Here is a 19418-nt window from a genome sequence, read left to right on the forward strand (position 1 = left end):
TGTTTTAGGCACTGGGGATACAGAGCTCAAGACTAGATTCCTGCTCCCTAAGAATTTAATTTCTAAGAGACAATAAGCAATTAAGCAAAGCAGAAGATTATTTTAGTTAGGGATCAATGCTCAGAGAAAATAAAATTGAAAAGAATCTTACGTTACTAGAGTGAGGAACTCTTTGAGGAGTTGCCATTTGCATCCAGACCTAAATGTAGGAGGGAACAAACCACAGGAACATCTGGGAGCACGGCATTCCAGAAAGAGTTTTGGAAAAGCAAGTGCAAGGGCCCTGAGGTGAGGGCCTTTGCTCATCTGGCTAAGGTTCATCACATGATCATCTAGCTAAGGTTCTGCAGGATTGAATGCTTGATACCCACCTAGCAGGGGCCAGGGTCAGGATTTGAACTCAGGTTTTTTTGCCCTTCAGTATGGAATGCTTGTCATTATAGCACAGAGAAGGCATAAGAAAGCAAGAGTGAGTGAAGATGAAGTGGAATATACGTTGTTTTGTCCTCCACCAGATCTGAATCTGTCTGTATCTTCCCGACAGTTTGCAAGTCTGTGGCATCCTGACTCCCATTAAAGCTTTCACCTCCAGCTGCCAGGTTGTCATGTCAGGGACCACTTAATCAGTTCATTCCAGTTCCTTCTTCATTTACAACAGGGAAGAACCAACTAGTTTTACAATTTGGATTTTTTTTTTTGTCTATAATACATGCTCATTTTATAACAGAAAATAAAAAAATGTGTAACAAAATAAAAATCCAGAATTCCAACCTCTTCTGGAATTTTTGGTGTTTAGAAGATTTTGCACATAGTTTTAGAATATGCTTTTTTATGTCTGTCATAAGAAAGTTTTCAAATGTATTTTTTTAACAGCTACATAATAGTTGACTAGAAGGACCAAACCAAATGTCACTATTTTAGGCCATTTATTATTATAAACAACAAGAAGGTCTTTCTGACCTGTACATTGCTGTTACATAACGTCCTAATAGAGTAGTGGAAATGCCCTTCAACTAGCTGAAAGCTGTGTCTGGTGCTCAGGGAAACCATTTTCTTGGCTGACGTGGTTAGGACCATTTGTGTTCTTAAACACCTTGCCTGTGAGTAGCAAGCTTTGTGGTCACTATTGAGAAATGTATATTGTCACACTTTCTCCAACTTTACTCATTCTCAGCTTTTAACATTTGGGTCCCATAAAGAATACAATGGATTCATTTTGATATTTGGCAAAACCAATACAATATTGTAAAGCTTAAAAAAAATACAATGGGGAAAAGAAGAATATAATTTAATGATACAGTTTGAAACAACAAATACTTAAACAGTACTTTAGACACACGAATACCATTTAACGATATTTTTATTAAATACAAGTTGGCAGGAAGGTGAGCTGACAGGATCAGGGCCTGGCTTCAGTATGCCAGAGTCTAAGGTGACTATGTTTTGCTTCTGTGGGGGCCCTGCCATGGAGGTGGACATGGGAGGTAGGAGGCAGGGGTGATAATCATTGAGGATGTTGGGTTAGAGTAAGGGGTACTCTTCTGGTAAGCCTGGAGAACAAGCCTAGTAGTACCAAGCGGGTGTCTGAGGAGCTGGGGGGCAACATTCACCTCCGCTAGGTTGGAGAGGGTGAGTCTGCCTCTTAAGGCGGAGGCTCAGATCTTTTCCTTTGAAAATCAGCATGCCCACATCGTCTCCAGGTTCCACTCTGGCCTCAGAAAACAACAGGAAAAACAAATCAAACCAGAGAGAAAGACACAGGAAAAGAGACAGCGAGGAGAACAGAGTGACAGCAAGAAATATGAGACATAAAGGGGAAAAAAAACCCAGTTGTGTGGAAGGTGGATGGTTTGAGATGTAGAAATCTTGGTAAAAAGCTAAATAGCAAGACATTATTTGGGTTTGGATGAAGTTATTATTACCTCCTTGGCTGACAACCTCTAACTCATGAAGTGTTAGTGTTAGTCCATCAGTCCTGTTCAACTCTTTGCGACTCCATGGACTGTAGCCTGCCACCTCTATGGAATTCTCCAGGCAAGAATACTGGAGTGGGTAGCCAGCCATTCCCTTCTCCAGGGGATATTCCTGACCCAGGGATTGAACTCAGGTCTCCTGCATTGCAGCAGATTCTTTACCATCTGAACCACCAAGGGGAGGCCAATGTTAGGAAGGCCAATGTCAAATATGCAGATACCCCATGGGCTAGAGAAATGGCTTGGTGCCCTCTTGCTGAAAATCAATTTCTCAAACTTTCTGGAAACTGATTACTTCTCAGCGGAACAGACAATGGAGAGGTTGTGCCAGGGAACAGCCTTTCCTGAGCATGCCTTCAGGCCCCCTGAATTTCTGGGGACGCAGTGAAAAATGAAAATTGGTGTGACCCTGGCTGGAGTCAGCAGGTGGGAGGAGGAAAGGGCTGGGCAGAAGGATATGAGGGAGAGAAAAAGAGAGGAGGAGGGCTGGGAAGAGGGGAAAGAGTTCCCTTTTCCTTACCCACACGCACCTCTTGCTGCCAACAATTACTCTGTCTTCCCTCCAGGCGGCAGGAAATGGTGTTGTGGTAACCACTGGAAAAGCCCAAGGGTCATTGTCAGCTTCTGCAGGTGGTGTTGGTTGAGAAAACAGAAGACAGTAAATGAAGGGAGTTCACTTATACCGTGGGAACAGATCCTTGCTCAACTTCGCCAAACTTCAAAATAACTTCCCCCCACCCGCCAAAAAAGAACCTTTTTGTAGGAAACTCCAGAAAAACAAACAAAAAAACCCGACCCATAAATGGGTGAGAGGAGATTCTTTAAGCTCCACCGTGCTCCCTTCCCCACCCCAACCCTGTTATAGACACTGGCCAAAATGCTTTTTCTACCTTTTGATTCCACACTCAGGTCCTCTGGCAAGCTATCCCCCTCCTCAAACTCTCCCTCAGGCTAGAGGGCATCACTCTTTCATTCCTTTTGAACATCCTCTTGGTTCTAGATCTTTCTTCACCTCTGACCTACTGCCTTCCCCTTCACAATTAACGGGACCGTGGTTAAGCTGGGTTCTCTCCTCGTCTTTTGAAATATCAAAAAATAAGAAGCATGAGAGATCTTGAAGGATCAATCCCCTCCTTATGAAAAAGCAACTGAGGCCCAGGACAAGGAAGAGACCAGCAGAGGTTCACACAGTAAGGGAACCAGCAGGGTTGGGGCAGATTGAACCAACGCAGCCTTCCCAACGCTATTACTGTTAAGAAACTCCAACGTTTAGTTGGCGCTAAACCTTTTCCTTTTGTCCCTTCCCCCTCCAAATTGCTTAACCTGTGCGTGGGTCTAGGCTGACTCAATGATCCTCCCTCCTGCTGCCCATCTGCCTATGATGCACAGGCATGAACAGTTGCAAGTTGCAGACGAGAACAGCAGGGCCACCTCCGGGATCAGAAAGTTAGGGAACCACTGGCCTGCCCTCCAACCGCTGTTTCTTGTGAGGCAATGCTACTCATTGGCCCAGCAGAAGTGACTGACAGGTCGGCAGCCCAATGAATGATGACTCTTGAAAGTGCTGTGGCCGTTAACAGCCAGTGCTCTCATCGCGAGATCCTGGGGTAACGGTTTTGGCCATATCTGGTCGGCCATTGTTCATACCTGAAATCCCGCGACTTCCTAGTAAAGGGCGAAAGGAAATGTTCTCCTTCAAAGGAGACATGCATTTGGGGGATCACACTTATAAATGGGGCGGGGGCCTGATTTATTAAGAAGCTGGTGGGAAAGCAAGTGGGCTGGAGGGTGGAAAGGTGGCCAGTCTGCCTTTAGGTAGTCCTCAGAAGGCCAGAGTTTAAGGTGTTTACTGCAGCTTTTTTAGCTTGTATGTTTTCCTGGGACCTGGATAGGTTCTGGGACCTGGGTGAAATGATGCGACCAATTCTGGGGACTCTAAACGTCCGGGGGCTAGGGACGAGGTTGGCAGGCAGGTGGGACAGGGGTTGTGGTGGTCTTACCCATGGAAACGGTCTCTTTGCTAAGGCCTCTAAGTAAGCGCTGTCATGGATAGCGAAAGGGGAGGCCTGGACTTAGATTCTTCTAGAGTATATCGGAATAGTTGGAGCCCAGACATGGAGTGGTCCATCTTGTAAGGGTGAGCCAGGGAAGATGTGGCCTCTGAAAGAGCGGCAGTGGATCACCATACAATTTTTTTAGAAGAGGGTGTCAGAGATGAAGAGAGTTGGGACAGAGAATTGAGATGGAAAGTAGGACAAAAGGGAGACTACTGTAGGGACTCCCAGCTCCCAGAAAAGCTGAGCAGATACATGCCTGGCACATAGTTGTCACTCAGTAAGTGCTAGCTATTATTACTACACCTCCTGGGGGCTGGGAGACGGGCTGTTAGATCTCATAGTCAAAATGGAATAGGAACTGAGTGGAGAAGTAAAAGATAGAACCAGGAAAATAGGCCATGCCCTCTTGTGCACACTGTAATTATGGGAACTGCTGGAGCCTCCCCTCTTGGAAGATAAGGGAGGATTGAATTATAAAGAGTAAGGCTGTTGGATGTGGTAGAGCTGGGAGCCCAAAGGATGGGAAGTGGGCATGAAGAGAGATTATTTAATGGTCCTTCCCAAACGTATCTTAAATGGTACCTGTTAGAAATAAAGCGAAAGAGGGAGGTACAGGTGAGAAGGGGATTGGGACTTGGTATGGGCAAGCACTAGGTAGGTTGTCATGGTTGCTGGGGTGGGGTCTTGGGGAGGCGCCCGCCGCCTTGTCTCTCTTGGGAAGAGGGAATGGTTAGATTCAAGACTCCATTGGAAATTCCCATCAGTCATTGTCACAAGTGTTAACTTTCTCAGGGATCACTGGTCTTTTAAGGGCTGAGAGAGAAAGACTCCCCCAACAGACCCTGAAACCATTTTCTCTTTGACAGGGAAGATATATATCATTGGAGGCTCCTGAATATTCTGGGGAGTACATAGTACAGCTCATGACGTTTCTGAACAGAGAAAAGAACCCCCAAGTTTTACTCCATTTCCCTTGGTCTTTCCTATCCTCACTAGTTTCTGTGTTCCCCTTTATCAAGTTATTGAATCAGAGGTATTTGTTGGGAGGTGCAGAGTTGGCAGTGCTGAGGTAACTAAGAGAAGGTGATGTTGAAGGAACAATGGAGAGTCCTTCTGAGTTCCCAGATTACCCTTAATATGGATCTGTTGAAGGATGGGGAACCCATAGGCCCACAGTGGACGTGCAAAGCCATGTGGACTAGCCTCCCCAAGCTAAGGGGCTCTGGCCTATTGTGCCTGGGAGAAAAAGGGTAGTAGGATGGAGATAAGGTCGGCCAGAGGGAAACAAGATAGAGAAGAGGACAAGGACAAGGATGAGAAGAACCGAGGCAAGATGGAGGCCAGTGACAAGAGGTGCCAACGTCAGACTCAGAGAGCCAAGAGCTAGCCCTTAAATAAGCTGGTTAAATAACTTAGTTGCCAAGTCTCCAAAGTCTTTTCTACTTCTGTTTCCACGGAAGAAGTTTCTATTAATTTACAAAGAAAATTTATAGCATTCTCAGTATCTCAAGAGTCCAGAAAGCCTCACATTTACTAAAGTTAGACCCTTTTTACATAAACCCTTTAGAATCTTGCTGATGCTCACAGGCAGCTCCTGATGATCTTATCATGGGTTTCAGATATGGGTGGGACAAATGAGATAGGCAATGGGTAGTTGGAGAACCAAATCTAGGCAATCAGCTTCTGGAAGATGCTCTGATTTTTCACATCCGTGGATCAAGGGCTAAATAAGCAGTTGAATAGGAGTGAAATGAGCTGCTTTGCAGCAGCCGTGGGATGTGGCAAGACAGTGGCATTGCAGTTGGGGCGCTAAGGCAAGTGATAATAGTATCACAAGAGGAGCTGTCGGCCCTGGGATGGAGAATGTAACGGAGTACTGTGGTGGGGGAGGGGGCATGGTGGGCATTTGGCTATCAGTGAAGGCTAGTTTTTGATGATCTTGGATGGTTTGCCCACAGCGACTAGAAATACTTCTGAGAAACTGAGCAGGACTCAGACAAGAGGCTGGGAAGGAAGTACGGCCTGCGCAAGGATGATACAGCTACTGAACAGGGCCCTGAAGCCAACTGTTGATAGTAAAGGAAGGTACTCACTCCTTCCGCAGACAGAAACCATGTAGGCCAGAGAAGATCACGATTGAGTTGGTGATAGAGAAGAGGAAATAAACAGAAGTGAAAGAGGCAAACAAATGTGCTAGAGAAATCGAAGAGAATCCCATTAAACTGATTCTTCTTCGGGTCATCTAAGGAGGTCTCTTTTTGTTCTTCCTCCTGAGATAGTCCTAATAAAATGCCAACGATGTTTAGAATGGGTTGAGGGTTTTCTGGGGATTTAGAAAGTGGCTTCCACTATTCACCCTCAGCACCCTCAGCTAAATCCTCTCAATGTGTGGGAAGTATGTGTACAGTGGAAACTGGATTTTTATGTGGGAAGACGAATGCCTTTCTTTGCTGTGGCCTTGTCTTGGGGAATCAAGATAAGGAAAATGTCCAAGAAGAAGGGAGATGGTTGACCAGCCAGGAGCTACTTATCCCCTGATCTTACATGCCATGCCCAAGGGCTTCCCTCTTATAATGGAATCTGGTGGTCAATAAAGAGGCTGAGAATCAGGAGGGGAAGTCAGGTAGGCAGTGAGAACTTATTCTGAAGGGAGAAACAGCCTGTGGGAAGAGGGCAGGTGGGCACCCAAATGAATGAATCACTGGCTTTCCTCTGGCTGTCCTGGGCCATATCCTGCATCTGTCTTATCTGTGAGACTTGACTTCTCAGCCTTCTCAGCCTCCTCAGCCTGTTGTCACTCATATACTTACAGTAAAATGAGGAGCAGGGATGAGGGAAGGGATTGAAAAACAGGAGAGACAGGGCTGTGGAGAGACTGAGCCTAGATGATAACCCTCCTCAGAGGTGGAAAGACAGGTACGCTGAGGCAGTACCAGATTCTCTACATCTCTTTTCTCTTCTCCAATTTAGTGATTACGCTAATCCTCAAGGGATATCTTCCTTCTTAATCCAGAATTTAGAGCCGTCTACTCCAACCACAGTACTTTCTGAGCTGAATTTGAGTTGGGTGCCTCTATTTGTTAAAGAATGGTTCCTCAGCTTGTGAGGGAGTGACGTAAGACAGTGGTTTGTGCTGGCTGCCAAACCATGAAGGAAGAGCATTTCTGAGAGACAAGCCACACTGGCCGCCCTTTTCCCTTGCCATATGGGCAAATTCAGGAAAAGGTAGAATTGGGGATACAACGTGGAGTTAGGAGGCTGGAGGGAGTTGTGAAGTTTTACCCCCTCAATCTACTGAAAAAATGTGGTTGGGAAAGGAGAGGAGATGTGTTGAGAGAGGAGCAGTACAAGTGGTAGTGAGCCTCAGATGGGAACACTGAGAGAGAGCGAAGGCGACACCCCAGGGTCGCTCCTCAGGGAGGCATTTTATGGCATCATTAAGTCTTCTTTTTGGCCACAAGAAATTGAGATGGGTCTCCTTCAATTCTTTGTTCTCCGTGTGGCATAATTGGAACTTGATGCTTCTAAGATTCAGGAATAATGTTTTGGGTGAATTGTTTTTTCTATGTGAGAATGGAAGGAAATAATATCAGATTGAAAGGAAATAAAAGTTTCTCATCCTTGGAAAGCATTTTCTTACTGTTGTCCTTCTCTGGTCAGTTCTCCTTTCCTTCTCCAAAGCCCCTCTGATGAGAAGCGTAGGACAGAGGAGACAGAGAGCGCTATTCCTGCCATGGAAGTAAGCAGAGCCTTTTCACCATAGCAGCCTATGACAAGACTGAAATTTTTCAAAAGGAACTTTTACAGGGAAATTAAAAGTTTAAGAACAAAAATAAGAAAATGTGAAATACAGGGGCCAAGAGATCTTTTGGCTGGTTTGGAACCTGCTGTGATCCTAAACTTGCTGTTAGCTCTTTGGATTGGATTCCAAACTTGTTCTCATTTTGATCTGGTGGAAAATGGATTCTTCCCAGACCCTGGGGCTGTCTCCTCCACTACAGTGTCTCCTTGGCCCTTCTCAAGTGGAGTGAGCCTAGCCTAGTCTGCCCATAAAGCTCATCTTTATAGGTTTTTAGTTCCTGTCTCCTCCAACCTCTGGGCAGCCCCTCTGTTTTTTGGAATCCTGTGATTTAACCTAGATTTCTCTTTGTTGGGGGCTTCCCTGGTGGCTCAGATGGTAAAGAATCTGCTTGCCATGCAGGATACCTGGGTTCAATTTCTGGCTTGGAAAGATCCCCTGGAGGAGGGCATGGCAACCCACTCCAGTATTCTTGTCTGGAGAATTCCCATGGACAGAGGAACCTTGACTAGTTGGGATGCAAGTCCCTGTTATCTTCTACTTCTAACCTGTGTAGGGGTTTTTCTTGGAGTGGGAAGGGAGTCAAGCTGTAACTGTGATAGACAGAGCAGAGTTGTCAGGTCATTGGCCAAAGAAGGAAAATGCTGCCCCGAACTCACATTTTCCTCTTTGTTCCCTTTTTGGAAATTCCTAAGAACTGCATTTCCTGTCCCCACATGGCCATCCTCCCAATGGTTACAGAATCCAGTCTTTATACTTTTACAAAATTAATACTGAAAATACAAATTCTCTCAAAGTAATTTTTCTTTTCTTTTTTTTTTTTTTTAGTAATTTTTCCTAAAAGAAGAGTCATTTCTTCACAGAGAAGACAGGTTTGGAGCCTAATAATAGAAACTAAACCTCAAAGAAAATATGAACGTACTCAATATCTAAAAGAATGAATTTGTGCAACTTCTAAAATAATGAGCAGATGGGCCTGAAGGAGAAGGGTGTGGGCAAGTGCAGAGGCCACCTTGGGTGAGCTCTGGAGTCTAGTGGTCTGTTCAGCAGTCTCCTTGGACATTGGCAGGCTTGTGGGTATGTGGCTGGGAAACAGATGAGGGATGTCAGTAGCAGAGCCCAAACAAGCTCTGTTGATTGACTCCAAGGTAACTGAAGATACTGTGTGTCTGAGGTGACTGATGCGTGCTAGTCAGTCAGCCTGAGAGGAGGCTTCAGTGAAAGGTTGGGGACTAAACCTTGTTTGGGCCAAATGTGCTTCAATAGAAGCTTCCTGGGTGGGGAGAGAAGAAAGCTGGATAATGGCATACATCTTGAAGTAGCCTGAGTATGTCCTGGCTGGTGGCCAGAGTCCCAAGGGGAAGAATGCTAGGCCCTACCCGAAGGCCACTTGGTCCCATTATTACAGAATTGTGGGGCAGAAACTTCTAGGCCCAAACAGTTTCTCACCAAGTCACCAAGTCTTGATAGAATGAGAGTTGTGTGGTAGTTTGGGGTAATTTGCTAAAGAACTGTATCATGTTCCTAGATACAAGTTACCTTTTAAGGGAGGATGAGCAAACAAGAGGACTCACATCTCTGACTGTTGTTCCCTTGGAATGCTCTAGAAAGTAGACACTTTCTGCTTTTCTTTCATCCTCACGTTTTCTCTGGTTCTCCAGAGTTTCCAACTCTTTTTCTTCCATCCTCTGGTTCCTCCCCAGTTATTGGGTTAGATGAGGTTAAGTGGCTAGAAAGGAGAGATTGCGAGGAAAGAGACTTCATTGAGGGACGGTTGAAAAATTTTTCAAGTTCAGAACTGTAAATGGAAACACTGATAATACAGCAACATCTGATGGACTAGATAACACTTGATAAGCTTCTGGTTTTGTGGTGGCGGGGTGGAGAAAGCTAAGGGGAAGGCAGGGTCATGGCGGTCTTCAGCAGGCTGGAGTCTAAGGTGCCTATGTTTGGCTGCTGTAACAGACCTGGTTGACCTCCAGAGTTGTTTAGGAAAGTACTGGAAGAACTTACCAGTGATGGTCTTCTGATGAGGGCTCTGTGTGATGTGACTGGTTTTCCTGTGGGTAAGCAGGGACGCATCCAGTTAGGTAGAACCATGCAATGGTAGGAAGTACTAGGGACCGTCTCTTCGCTGCACCTTCTGTGGGGCCACGTGGTGTGTGGGCACCTGAGGTTCTGAGGTTTAGGGATTGGGAAAGTTCTGAACCATCTGCTATCTTCACTTCCTGGGCTCTCCCAGCTCTCCCGAGGCGGGAAGAGCTTCAGATGGGAGGAGGGGGGTAGGGGTAGAAAACAGATAAGAGGAGAGAGAAGCATGGAAAGAAGTTAAACTAGAAAAAGCGGATTAGACAGTCTAGGAAAAGGTGATAACCAAGTTCTTGGATCCACCAAAAGCAGTTCAGCTAACACGCAGAGTGCATTGTGTTTTTAGAGCGCTGTAAGCCGCAGAAGAACTGTTTGTTTACACTGTGCATTTCAGATCAACCCTCTCTGCTTGGAGAAGGTGTTTGCTTTTACACAAGTAGGCCGGAACCTAGTCAGGATTCACTGTGTCCAGTTCTCAGTCTGCTTGGGGAATGTGGAAGGGGCCATGGAGTGCAAGGAGCTCTAACCCCTGCCAGCTGCCTTTTCTGTCTCTCTTCTTGGAGGTCTAACATAATAGAGATAAGGCCTGCACTTCTAGACTTTTGGTGGGCAGCCCAGAAGACAGAGTTGTGAAAGGGCTTGAGTGTGAGGAGTGTTGGGGTTAGGAGTCAAATGAAGAAAGGAAGTCAGACCCCCTCTGAGACCCCCTCCAAAAACTCCAGCAGTGTAGGGAGAGAAATCTGGGACTGGAGAGGGGAAGAGAAGAAATGGGAGGCGAGAGGAGGAGGAAGAGAGTTAGGGTTTCTCTGCTCCACTTGAAACACATTCTTACTGTGGGCTTTCTCTATTGTGCCTTGATCCTGATGGAAACATCTGGATGTACTGTCTGGGGGAACGGTTGACCTAATTACAAGGAGGGTGCCTCTGAACAGTGCCCAGGTATTGTGTTGCCCCCTTTATTTCAGTTCTGACAGAAGGTAGGCACAGCCATCACTCCTTTTCTAGATTCTTCCTAATCTCTTAAAAAAAATCAGTTTGGCAGCACTGAGTCTTAGTTGTGGCATGTCAGATCTTTAGCTGTGGCATGTGGGATCTTAGCTACAGCATGTGGGATCTAGTTCCAGGACCAGGGATCGAACCTAGGGCCCCTATGTTGGGGGCGTGAAATCTTAGCCACTGGACCACCAGGGAAGTTCCTAGATCCTTCCTAAACTCTTTGCCACCCCAGCCCTGGTTTTTTCTCTAGTCCACTCTTTAGTGGTGGTAGAATTGTGGGGTTTAGCAAAACAAATGCAGAAAGAAGGTAGAAAAGGCAGAGGTGGCTTTTTTTTTTTTTTGTCTGTCCAGGAGAACTTTGGGCTGTGAATCCGATTCTCCTTGAGTTTGTATCTAATAACTATATTGATGAAAAATAATAAATATGCCAGAGAGCAATTGGGAGATAGAATGGTTAATGCTTTCCTTTGGCAGGCCAGAATCTAAGGTGAGCGTCTAGGAGATGGTCGACCCTTGTGTTAGTTAGGTGAGGTCATGGGTGAGGACATTAAGGCAAGTTGAGTGACGTGGATGGGCTGGGGTTATTCCTTCAGAGGAGGTACAGGGAGAGTTTCTGATGAATGGGGAAAGCCTCTTCTGAAAGATACAGATTCAGCAACAGCATTTCCAGGTGAAGCATGACATGGTGGGGTGGCTCTTCTTGCTGATTCAAGCCTGCTCTTGTGGCTGAGTGGTGGCAGGTGCCCTCTCTTACCCCTTTCATAGCTTTCCCTGGTTTGTTTCCATCTTGAGAGGGGAAGAGTATCATATAACGTGAAAGATAGACCCAGAAAGAGAAAACTCAGATATTGCATGGAATGCGAAGACCCAGAAAAGACGACATCTACCTATCAAGTCCTCCAAGTTTCCCCACCTGTGCAGTCCACCCCTCAAAAAGATTCTGATGATTCAGTTATATTTACCAGGTTTTCAGAGCCTTTTAAAGGCGCAAAGGGAAAAACAAAAACAACTGGAACCATTTAAAGCCACTTTTGCTAAAAAACCTTCTTTCCAAACTTGCCAGAGGCAAGTGAAAGTCCATTACTCATCTCGTTAATTACCTATGGGACTTGGGTTTGTGTGTGAGAAGAGGGATAGAAAATGGAGAGAATTTTAGAGTCAGAGCCAGGTAGAAGACAGCTTCTTCCCTTGTTTTCTGGAGCTCCCTGAGGACATAGAAGAGGCTCTTTTTATCTCTGTATCCTGAATGTCTAGCATATCAAAGAGTTCAGGAAACAGGTATTTATTGAATTGAACTAATAGTTTGTTAAATTTCCATGTAGGTAAATACACAAAATTAGCTCTGGTGGAATAAGGGACCGCAAAAGTGGAGGGTAGAGCAAAGATGATCTAAAATTGGAAATCCAAAGGAGAGAAGCAAAATATATCCCAAATAAGCACTGATGGGAGTGGGGGTAAGAATGGACATGAGAAAGGGAGAGGGCAAAATGAGCTGGAAGAGAGAAGAAAAGTGAAGGGCACAGAGATGGAGGCAGTCTAGCTCAAGGGCTATGTCACCCTTGTGCATGCTTCTTCCTCCAAGACCTTAAGTCTTGAGTCTTACCTTTTGGTTGTACTTCTGGCAAGTAGGACCCCTGGCGTCTCACTAGAGAACACAGCATATTCAGACTATGGAGGCATACAGAGAATGACTCCCAGGTGGTATGAGATTTGGGGGGTCAAAGCTCTTAAAGCCATGGGGAATGTATTGGTGGACCTTAAAACAGAGCTGCAACAGAGAAGAGTTACTACTGCTTCAATGAAAGATAACTAGCACTTAAAGCCAATAGATGAGATTCGCCATCTGTAAAATCTGTTCAGATTGATCTCTTTGCTCAGAGCTATCTGTTACGTGTTGTAAATGTCATGAAGAGGCCACTCAAGTTAATCAGAAACTCAATAGTCTCAATGTTACTCCACAGCAATTTGGCATCTGGGAATTGCAGCATTGTTGCTGGGAGGCAGCATAATCATGACTGCAGAAAAAGGGGAATTGCTCAGCAGACCCTAATCTGACCCATGGAGAAGAGGACCTTTGGAGGCGCTAGGAGTCTGGAATGAAGCTCCCGGGTTTTGGAAATGTATGTGTAGGGAGGTACCTCTCTTCTCTGCTGGTGGTTCCCAGACATGGATTCACAAATAGCAAACTATCCCCTCTAAAATTTGGAAGACTAACATTTTTTTTAGGTCAGAATATTAAAAATCTAAACCTGATCTACAGTCACCATCAGTTTACAAAAGAAAAGGGTCTTTCTTTTACTCCATAAAAAGAGGAAGAATATAATCTCAGAGCAAACATTGTTTTCATGATTTGTTTCGGGCAGCAGACAGGCCAACATCTGGTATTGAGAAATCTTGATCTAGTCTGCTTCTCTGCTGCGTTGCCTGTGCTTTGACGGCGGGATGGGATAGCTTGAGTGACTTACACCTGGGCACCAAGCAGACTCCTCGGGTCTGGGCGGCCTGTGGAGGTGCCAGCAGCAGGCCACTGTTGCTCTAATCGGACTGGACCAGGTGGTCCGATTTCCTGAGTTCGCTGGTGAATTTTGTGCCTCGGGGTTGTTTTTGGTGTTCTTTCATCAGCAGAGAATGCAGTGCCTTCCTCTCTTTCACATTTTCCAGGGGGAAAATCCTACTCATTCTTCAAAACCAAGCTCAGGTGCCATGTCCTCTGAAGTCGCTTCCTGAAAACCTTCCCCACTACCACATCAAGAAGGAAGTTTTGACTGCAGGAGTCCTCCCTCGTCTCTAGGGTGTTCCGAGACCCTCAGTGGACACCTGAAACTGGATAGTACCAAACCTTACGTGTACTGGGCTTTTTTCCACATACTAACTAGGCGGGTAGTGTGTCCAGTATGGATGCCTTGAACAAAGAGATGATTCACGTCCAGGGTGGGAGGGAGTGGACAACGTGAGATTTCATCATGTTACTCAGAACAACATGCAATTTAAAACTTGTGAACTGTTTATTTCTGGAATTTTTCATGTAATATTTTCGAACTGTGGTTGACCACAAGTAACTGAAACCTCAGAAAGTGAAACTGTGGATAAGGTTGGGGGAGCTACTGTACTTTACTTCCCTGTGTTTCAGAGAATAATTTGTGTCCTAATTTTTCATTCATATGCTCTATTAGTGGCATAGACAGTGTGCTAAGGTGACGACTTTCCCACCGGAATAGGGAGTTTGCGGAGACAAGAACTGTTTATTTTTGTATCCTCAGTGCCTGATATATAGAAGGGAACTTCAAGTCCAACTCATCAGGAATTTTGTTCAGTTCAGTTCAGTCACTCAGTTGTGTCCAGCTCTTTGTGGCCCCATGGACTGCAGCACTCCAGGCTTCCCTGTCTATCCCCAACTCCCATAGCTTGCTCAAACTCATGTCCATTGAGTCATTGATGCCATCCAACCATCTCATCCTCTGTCATTTCCTTCTCCTCCTGCCTTCAATCCTTCCCAGCATCAGGGTCTTTTCCAATGAGTCAGTTCTTCGCATCAGGTGGCCAAAATATTGGAGTTTCAGCTTCAGCGTCAGTCCTTCCAATGAATATTCGGGACTGATCTCCTTTAGAATTGACTGGTTTGATCTCCTTGTGGTCCAAGGGACTCCTCGAAAGTCTTCTCCAACACCCCAGTTCAAAAGCATTAATTCTTCGGCGCTCAGCTTTCTTTATAGTCCAACTCTCACATCCACACATGACTACTGGAAAAATCATAGCTTTGACTAGACAGACCTTTGTTGGCAAAACTTTGTTGGACTTTTGTTAGTTGCTCTAAAACTGATGACCGGCTGGCATCAGGTCTCTTGGCAGTGGGCAGTAGGTGTTGATGTAGACTGACAGTTGTTTTATACCTTGGGGTTTTGACAGGCTTCCTTGAGGGTGGTTTTGGAGACCTACCTATACAGACTGGGGTTCATAGATAAGACTCCAGTTTAATAAATAGTAGACAGAATGAAAAGCAAAATACCAGCTTGCTTTGAGGTCCAAGTAGTAAAACAACTGCTTCATCTACTGAAACCAGTGTTTGAGAAAATGACCTGTTATAATTAAATGTGCTAGAGGTCCAGATGCTAAGACCAGTTTCCTGGGTCAGAGCAGGACCACCAGAAATTCGACCTGGTCCAACTTCTTTGGATTGTTCTTATTATTTTGTTATAAAGCTGACCCCTTGGTCTCTTGAGTTGCAGATGGGGGAACTGGTGTGCTTCCTGGTAGGGAGCAGGTTGTAGCAGATAGCCATTCAAGCTGTTCTGAAAAGTCTTGTGATGGAGAGCTCCCAACTTCACAGGTAGTTTTTTTCTTCAGGATAGTTGTGATTATTTTTAAAAGTTATTTTTATTGAACTGAAATCTGCTTTTCTTGTAACTGGGGCCCATGCGTTCTTGTTCACCCTTCAGTACCCTATAAAAGCCCTCCAGTCTCTAATCCACTTGCATATTCCAAGAAAGAAAACAAATGTCCCCAATAATTATTGTAAATCTTATTGGCTCCTTATATTATGCTCTCTTCTCTACCCCAACCATTCTTCATAAAAAATATTTTTAAGCCCTTTTACAGTTCTGCTCACCCTTCTCTGGACTCGGTCTAGGTCATTAAATATCCCTGTTATTTGTTCCATTTTTCTAGAATTTTGAAAGGCTGTTAAGCTAGTTTTTCCATTTTACACTCAATGCAGTTGATTTAAGTGGAGGATTTACCAACTAGCCTTAGTAAATTTCATTATTTTAGATTAATGTCCTGGCGGTTGAAATAGTTCTGAGTCTTGATTCAGTCAGCTTGTATCATCTCTACCTCTCTTCTTTGTGAAATTAGCATATATTGAGGGACGCTATGTTTGTCTTCATTGCTGTGATATAAAAAAGTGTCGAGCGAGATGAAGCCAAGCAGAATACGACTGTGGTTAATCACACAGTGACGGGCTCACCTGCTTGTCCTGTCATCCTGTACACATATTTCTGCCTGGTTGGTGCGAATATTATGAGACACTTTGTCAAACCCTTTCCTGGTCAAGGTATAAAATAAAATGTGGCTGTTGTTTCTGCCTGTTCTTAATCTTCGTCCCCCTACCAAAATCAGAAATTTGATTAATTTTGTTATCAGTGAATCTCTGAAGGGATAGTTTTATCTTGTCAGTTATCTCAGACAAGGGGAGGATTACCCCAAGCTATATATATATTTGATTCTAATATCCTTTGAGCAAGACAATACTTTCTCTTTGCTGATTTTGTGTTTACCAAGCAATATTCTATTCTGATCTCTTCATTGTACTGCCTTTCCAGGAAGAACTTGGGCTGGCACACTGCTTATTTTGCAAAGGAATTAAGCAGTAATTGAGCTTTGAAATCTGTTTCTTAGGAACTTGGTGTGTGTGTGTGAATTTGTTCATTGGAGCCTGACCGAGGAGATGATGAAATCAAGATTGCAATATATATTTTTCAAATCCTGAGATGAAATGATCCCACCAAAGGGTGACTGCCCAGGGGAAGTTCAGCCTAAAGGAACCAACCAAAATTTAGATAAGAGAGAAATCACTTGTAGATTGTATGGTAGGGATCAAGAGGGGCTACCTGGAGGGGTGAGAAAAGAGAAGTCTGCTGTTCACCAGTGTACTTTAAGTTTCTTTCCTAGATTCTTAGGAAGGAATATAAAGAGAAGTTCCTCCACCCCCAAATCCTGGCAAAGTTAATTTGTTAGCTCATTCTATTATAAGTAGACAGTATATGAAAGTACTGAGGTTTTGAATTAAGATGATGGCAGGCTTGTAAAGTCCAGCAAGAGTGCTTTCTATTTATGACGCTTCTAACCAGTTGCTTATGTCAGCTGGTAATAGGCTACATCCGTGAGTTTACTTTTGAACTTCAACCACTTCAACCATTCTTGCAGCTCCCTGCTACTGAATGGCTCCAAGGTCACAGCGGGCCAAGGCATGGTGACTCATCAGTCACAACTGTACACGTCTGTGCAAATCAGGGCCAGTGGCTTTTCCTCCGTTTCATGCTTAGGAAGGAACAGGAATAAGATCTCTTGTTCCTTTCTTGGCTTTTGCCACCTTCCTAGTACCTTGCTAGGCAACAGAGTCTGGTCCCCTTTTGCTCAAGGGAACGTTAGACTTTGCCCCCTTCCTAGACTTGGGAAACCTTTCTCCTCACTTCCCTGTTTCTACACCTTCCTACTCTACCTCCAGAATGTGACTGGATGGCTTTTTGCTTTCCCCAACAACCATGGGTTCATTTTGCTTCAGCTTTTCATCATGACAGTATCCCTGAAGTGAGAATTTAAAACACTAAGGTTACCAGGTTGAAATTGGAGGGAGAGGGAGAAATACAGAAAGCCACAAAACAAAATTAATATCTAAAAGAAATTCTGGTGCAAGAATGTTCATAATGCACCAGTTACCCTCATGCCCTCCTGCTTGACTTCTCTGCTCTGATGTGCACTTCCTCAGGTCGTCTGCTCTCCCAGCTCTTGATTTAGTGCCGCTTCGTGTTTCTGGCTAACAAATCCAAAATGGCTGCAATAGGAAGAATGCCATGAATCGGCATTCCACCTCCCTTGCTTATTGATGGTCAAATAATTACTCACTTCTACTGTGGTGAGATGCTTAACTGCTGTTGTCCGTTCACTTGTTTAAGTTGATGTATGAAGGAGGGGAGTTTCACCAGTTCTTTTATTGTTGCATCTTTCCCTTCAGTTGAGATGCTACTTTTAGGTTCAGAGAACCTCAGGACACTCTGTGTACGTAACTTGTGTATGTAATATTGTACAAGATTTTTATATAAGCTGCTTTGCCAGAGGCAGTGTTGATGCACAAATTTGGGTTGTTTCCTCAGGTCTTTAGGGTTTCCTGTGTTGTGATGACCAGTGTGGCTTCTGCAGGAGCCCAGGGGCAGAGAATCAGGAGAAGCAGGACAAAGGGGATGGCTGAAGGGTGACAGTCTCTACACTCTATCAGAAATGTATCTAAATCCCATTTTGTAAATTCCACTTCATTACTATGATCCAGAAAATTCAGTAATGACTGCCTCGATCCAATCCCAGTGAACTTCTTGGATTTTCCCTTAGGGACTACCATTTGTCTTCAGAGCTCTTCATGTCATTATTCTAACCTTGTGCACTTGTATCGAGGTATAACAGCAGAACATTCAGGGTGGTGGAGCCCCTCCTCTCAGTCCTCTCAATTTTCAGACTGTTTTCTGGGGACACTAAATGCCACTGGACAGCTGATAGTCCCCTTCTTTACTTGCAAGACTTTCAAAGTCTCATAGAAGTTGAACAGAATACAGGTGCAGTAACTGGTAGATAGTGTCACAGCCAATGTTTAAACATCTACTGATCTGTACATAAAATGGGAGGACTCCAACAATGATTCCCTTGTAGCTTTAACTTTCATTTTCAGTTGGAATATGTTCTGCTTTGTTCTAGTGTTGTTGTAAATGAATCAGAAGCTATACTGGTAAGAAACAAACTTTAAATTGCCCACTCTCTGGGTGCCACTCATAATTCCATTAGACTGTAAGTTCCTTGAGGGTCTGGCAGTGTCTTGTTCACCACTGTGATCCCAGTGCCTGGCCCAGGGTCAGCTTTGATTGTGCCGAGAGCTGAATGGTCATTAAACATGGGTTAATGTCTCCTTCTTCCAGGGCTGGGTTGACACTACCATCTTCTGGTTTTCTTTCTGCCTTATGAGCCCTTCTCAGTGATCTCTTGCAAGCCTAGGCTAGGTCTTGGGCACTAAAAAATCTTTACTTCCATACCCTCAGGCAGACTTATGATTTCAGATTATATGTCAGTGACTCCCCGACTTAGGTCTTCAGCTGCAGCCCTCCCATGAGGCCCAGAATGAACTTCTAACTCCTCGAGTGTCTAGCAGGCGTTTTATACATGCACACGATGTTTTAAAGCAGAACTCTTGACTTTCCCAATTCCACTCTCAAATTGTTCCTGCTCTAGTCTCCCCTGTGTTGGTAGTGTGGATCTAATATGTTCAGAACCCCCAAACTGGGTTCACATTTGATCTGTCTGCTCTTTTTTACGTCTCCACACTGAATTCATCATCCAGTCCTGTTAATGCTGCCTCTGAAACACATTCTTGGCTCATCTGCTCTTTTGTTACTTGGTGATTACCACTGTCAGGCAAGGCCACCACCACCGTGTGCCTGCATGGCTGATGGATCAGGAGAGCTTCTTGACTGCTTTTGCTCTAACTTCCCTGGGTCTACTCTTTACACAACAGCTGAGTGGTCTTTTAAAAATGTAAATCCAATTCTGCTTTGCTTAAAACTTTTCTCTGGCTGTCCTTTACACTTGGAATAAAATCCAGACTCCTTGCCATGGCCTGAAAGATGTGGTGCTCCCCATTCCAGTGCATCTCTTTGGTTTTACCATCTGCCTGCACGCTCTGGTCCATCCAACTTTAGCCCTCAAATACTCCAAACATATTGTTCCCTCAAGATCTTTCCCTAGTTG

General features: G+C 44.7%; 1 long non-coding RNA gene across 2 annotated transcripts; it reads right to left on the minus strand.

The window, feature by feature from the left end:
- Positions 1-1273: 1273 nt before the first annotated feature.
- LOC112579550 lies at positions 1274-3491 on the minus strand. Of its 2 annotated transcripts, XR_006545228.1 has the most exons (4): positions 3297-3491; positions 2864-3050; positions 2504-2597; positions 1274-1708 (listed from the first exon to the last, which is right to left on the minus strand). It is a non-coding gene; the product is annotated as an uncharacterized LOC112579550 (long non-coding RNA). The 2 variants fall into 2 exon arrangements; XR_006545227.1 differs by lacking the exon at positions 3297-3491 and having other exon boundaries at positions 2864-3138.
- Between the last annotated feature and the right edge of the window lie 15927 nt (positions 3492-19418).

The sequence above is a fragment of the Bubalus bubalis genome, chromosome 16 (genome assembly GCF_019923935.1).
Source record: "Bubalus bubalis isolate 160015118507 breed Murrah chromosome 16, NDDB_SH_1, whole genome shotgun sequence".
In the NCBI taxonomy this organism is placed as follows: Eukaryota; Metazoa; Chordata; class Mammalia; order Artiodactyla; family Bovidae; genus Bubalus; species Bubalus bubalis.